Source organism: Alligator mississippiensis, chromosome 5 (assembly GCF_030867095.1).
Source record: "Alligator mississippiensis isolate rAllMis1 chromosome 5, rAllMis1, whole genome shotgun sequence".
Lineage (NCBI taxonomy): Eukaryota > Metazoa > Chordata > Crocodylia > Alligatoridae > Alligator > Alligator mississippiensis.
Window position 1 is genome coordinate 141,872 of NC_081828.1, and position 4,985 is coordinate 146,856.

General features: G+C 54.6%; 1 long non-coding RNA gene across 1 annotated transcript; it reads right to left on the reverse strand.

Annotated features, from left to right (window-relative positions):
* Positions 1-250: 250 nt before the first annotated feature.
* On the reverse strand, positions 251-4,746 carry LOC132250693 (uncharacterized). The gene is made up of 2 exons (XR_009462286.1): positions 2,205-4,746; positions 251-1,682 (listed from the first exon to the last, which is right to left on the reverse strand). It is a non-coding gene; the product is annotated as an uncharacterized LOC132250693 (long non-coding RNA).
* Positions 4,747-4,985: the final 239 nt, after the last annotated feature.

A 4,985-nucleotide genomic window follows, 5' to 3' on the forward strand; every position in this document is an offset into this window, starting at 1 on the left:
AGACATCCAAGGTCCCTTCCAGCTCTTAACTTATGTGAATCTATGAAGCGCCCCAGCGGTGTCAAGGGGGGTGTGGCTGGCAAGGGAGGGGCAAGGGGATGGCCAGGGCAAGAGCATATCAGGACTGCTCAATGCCACAAAGCCATGTGTGGGTGGACACCAGCTCCTGGACCCACATCCTGGTGAACAAAGGGAGCAGGAGCAGCTCTGATATTCCATGCTAAAAACCCCCAAATCAAACGCCAAAATGTATAGGTATTCACATTTTTTTTATTCTACAGATTGAGGCACTAGTAGGATTCAAAACACTTTAAAATTGTAAAGACATCAATAAAACATAGTGTTCAACTCATACCTACATACATACTGGCACTTCATTTTAAATCACAGAAAAAACATGGATGCTGGGGTTTTTCATCAGAGATTCTGCGTTTTATTTTTGTTATCTGAGAAAACCAGGATCCCTCGTAATCAGTAAAGGAATTCCAACTTCCCCAAAATTCTGTCTCTAACCTTGTAAAAAAACTCCCAACCACAAAAAAGGGCTGTAGTCTTGTCTCTCAAAAGACTCAACAGTACCTGGTTCTTGATAATGTGTATCACTTAGTAAAAACCCCTCTATGTGAAGGTTTCCATCGCGTACAGCTCAAACTGTGTAAAGGACGGTCAGATTCTAAACTGCAAGCGATTCCAGTGCCAAGCAGCAAGGGCCAGAAATGCAGCACTGGACAAGGAAATCTTGGCTTAAATTTACTGCTAGTAGCTAAAAGATTTTTAAAAATGGACATATTCCTCCCCCATTTATACTCTCGAAAGCAATATCTGGGAAATTGTCTCCTTAATGATTATACTTAGGAGTCAAACAACAACCCAAAATGCAAAGTCATATTCTGTGACCGCTAACCCTAACCCAAACCCCAAGCCTATCCCTGGGTGTTGGGCAATAAGGATGAGTGGCAAACAAGGGCCTAAATTTGCAGAGAGCAAAGTGCTCAAAACCTGATCGGGGCACAGGGAGGGAGAATACAAAGCCTGGGGCGTCTGGGCCTCATTATTCTGTGAGCCAACAGGCAGATGATCGCTTTTGGAGGGTGCTACCAGCCACAGGTGACTAGTAGGCGGGGCAGAGAGTGGCCTGTTCCCCGCCTGGGATTGGGCCCCAACTCAGCACTGCTCAGGATGAGGCAGTTTTCTCGCTGTGTATGCCGGCAGCGTGATATGGGTGGGTGGCGGGGGGTGGGCGGGCACTAAGCCACAACACACAAGTATAGTAGATATGAAACTTTTGGCATACCCCATGGCCTGCCAACAAATTGTGCCCGTCCCAAACTCAGGAGGCACCAGTCACCCCTGCTACCAGCAGTTAGAGGCAAGAGCTGCAGGCGCTGGAGGCGTTACCGTTGGAGCAGGACACGGGAATGACGAGCCTCCAGGTAGAAGCCTAGGTAACTGCTGGTGTGTTCTGTCCGCTGAGACTGTCAAAGGCATAAACACGTACTCACCTGTCACCCGTGGGGCCTCGGCTGTTTCCAAGGGACCAGTGCAGGCCCCGCACACCTGTCTGAGTGCCCGGAGTGACCCTTGCAGATACAACAGGGCCCTTCTGCCCCAAGCACCGCATCTGTCACGCTGCGGCTCCTCGCTGACACGCGGGCTCCAAGGACGGGGGCACGAGAAGGCACCTGTGAGAAAGGGCAGACCCGCGTTAGACTGTTTCACGTGAGTGAAAACACACGCATCCTTAACCGCACCACAGGGGATAAGGGGACCCCACGGGCCAAACAAAGCACATTTCAATTTAAAGTTCCCAAATCACCACACAAGTATCATCAGTTGTCTACACATATTGCTACAAAAAAGATTTCTCAACCCCCCACAACAATACGACCGTTTTCCCCTACTTACCCGATCGCCGCACACTTCTCCACCAGCCCCACAAAACAGTTGCACAAAAAAGTTCCCAGATCACGCTAAGACAACCACACCATTTTCCACACAGAAAAACCTACCCATTTCCACTAACAGTTCCCAAACCACCAGTTCTCCACACAAGATTACCATATTCCCAAAAAAGGCCCTATATCACCATCCACAATGACCAGCTTTCCTCAAAAAAAAATCGCATTCCCCGAAAAACAAAAAAACCCCAACAACAACAACAAAAAAAATCCCCGGTCGACGGGTGCAAGGAGGGCTGTGGTCACCTCGGCCCCCGCTGCTAGTCGTGTTGCACTGTGTCAAACCACCTGCCTGGCTGGGGTAGCTGCATTTCTGCTGGGGCAATGCTGCAGCCCCGGGTGTCGTGGTTCAGCCCCTCGCCCGGACCCGACTGGTCCTGCTGCCGCTGCAAGGGGCCCGCTCTTCTTCTCACGGTCTTGGTGCTCTGGAGCTGGCCTGTGTGCGCGGGTCTGCAGCCTGTGCTGTGCCTGGGCCTGGAGATCCTGCTTCACAACCTGCGAGTGGCTTTCAACTCCTTCCACTGACACTGTCTTAGTTGTTGCTTCAAGCTTATCCTAAATGATACAGCCCGAGCCCTCCCCCCCACATGTTAATAAAACTTCCAGTGTATTTTTCCTGGAGAAAAATGCGGGTTGTTTTCAATGAGATGCTGCACTGCACAGTCTGTGCCCCCATGTCTAAATGAATTCCTAAACCCACCACTGGCGGTGGAGCTGGCAAGGAAGCCAAGAGGATCGATGCACGCATGCGCGGAACAGCATCGACGAGTTTGGCACGTAGTGCGCATGAGTGTCGGAAATAAGGGCTACAAGCCCCCCCCACGTGGGGACAATACTAGGGGGAGAGGCAGAGATGTCCCCTCTATCGTTACTGGCGGGGCGCGGCCGAAGCCACCCCGGGGCCTAGTGATGACTCAGTACACATGCGCACTACAGGGTGACCAAAACGACGTATGTTTGCTTAACGGACGAGGCAAGTACGCATGCGGCCGGAGGACTCTTGAAGCCGGATGCGCACGTGTCCTAGGAAGGGACTGTTTCCTCCTGTCGAAATCATTGATGGTTTCCCGGGTTACACAGGCACTGAGGGCAGGACGAGCAGCGACGCAAATCGAGGCGCGGTTCTCAGTGTACACCGCAATAAGCATTACAGTCGCGTCCTCCACACGCCAAGTCAATACTCGGGGGAAGGGCATGGACGCCTCCTCCCCTCTCATCCCGGGCCCGAAGCCGCAGCCACAGTGGACGCGGTACCCCTGTGCACGACAGCGGCCGCCACGTTAAGCAATCACGGGCAAAGACCCAGTGAACATGCGCTGTAGAGCTGAGGCTCTCAGTTGCGCGACGAAAATATCGATGAGCTGCCATGCATATTCATGCGCACTTCGGAACAAGCGGGCCAACGCGTTTCCCTTCAATGGGCAAAGCAAATACGCATGCGCCGGTAAATTAGCTGCTCACCTGAACCCCAAACTCATCGATATAAATGGAACTTGCGCGTGCGCATATGGTGCAGTCGACAAATATCGACCACCGATATTCAGGATTGGCGTATGCGTCCTCAGAATTAGCGGACCGGACACTGCCAGAGTCATGGATCAGTTTCCACGGTTACAGAGGAAGTGACGACAAGTCAACTGCCGAAACTATCAGGGCGCAAGTGTCCATACGTATGTGCATTGAGAATGAAGCATACGTATTGACACTGGGGGAGGACCAGTACGCGTGTGCTATACAGGGCAGGCTCCCAGTCGCGTGACGAACACATCGATGAAAGGTCTTGACCACACTTGCGTATTTGGGAACAGGCGACACATCGTTTCCCAAATCCGCAAGTACACATGCATAGGACCGTGAGCTGTTGATCGCAGTCACGAGACAAAACATGGAAAGAGACAACAAAGACGCATTCGCACTTCGGGAGAGGTGTCGCATACGGTTTGCCCATCAAGGGGCAACGGATATACGCATGCGTCTGCCGCTCAGAGCCTGATCAGCTGGCCACCGAGTCAATCGATGTCCCTCAGTGCGCATGCGCTGCAGTCACAACCTTTCGAACATCGATATAATCGATTTGCGCACGCGTCCGGCGAATCAGTGGACGTTGGCACAGCGCCGATCATCGATGAGAGGATGGTTACGGCGACTGACGACTCGAGGAATGCCGAAAGTACGTATGTGCATTTGGAATAAGCACTACAGGCCACTGTGCGGCCAACACTCAGGGAAGGAGCAAGGATCGACGCTCCGCCGCTCTCTCCCAGCGGCCACGCACAGCAACTCACGGGTCAGCGCTGCTGTGCGAGAGCGGTCGCAGCGTAAAAGCATGATTGATAGAGACCCAGGGTGCGTGCGCCATCCAGTGCAGGCTCCCACTTGAGCCATGAAAACAGCTATGAACGGCCATGAACACGCATGCACACTTAGGAAGAGCCGGTGCATCAGCTTTGCCCTTCAGCGGGCAAAGCAAGGATGCGTCCGCGGCTGTTGACAGGGCGATCGGCTATCACTGCGCCTGCTCCTGGGCAGAGCAGCATGGGGCGCTCCGGGCAGTCACGGGTCTCCTGGACCCGCACACGGGGCAGATTCCCTCCTCCCTCCCGGAGCACTGCAGTCTGTGCTCCCCGAAAGCCGCCACGATCCCTTGTGCCGCATCCTGCCCCGCGCGACGATATTTTCTTTCCATTTCCACCTCGTTCCCCGTCCCCCCTGCTGCTCTGCTTTCTGTTCCCACCCCGGCGCACCTATCCGAGCTGACCGGATGCGCCCGGGGGATCCTTGGCAGAGCCCAGGCCACGTACTTCCGGCCCGCCCCCAAGCCGCGCCCCTCCCCCCCGCCATCCCGCGTGTTCCACCTCGCCTCGTGCCCCCGGCCACCCCCGGGGCGGTCCCCCAGGCCCCAGCCAGGTCCGAGCCTCTTCCCTTCACAACTCTTCCACGCGGAGCCGGAGCTCGCGCCCGCGGGACTCCAGCCCCACCCGCCCGGAGGGAGCCCGTCTTTCCTGTCAGGCCTGGAGCCCGGCAGCC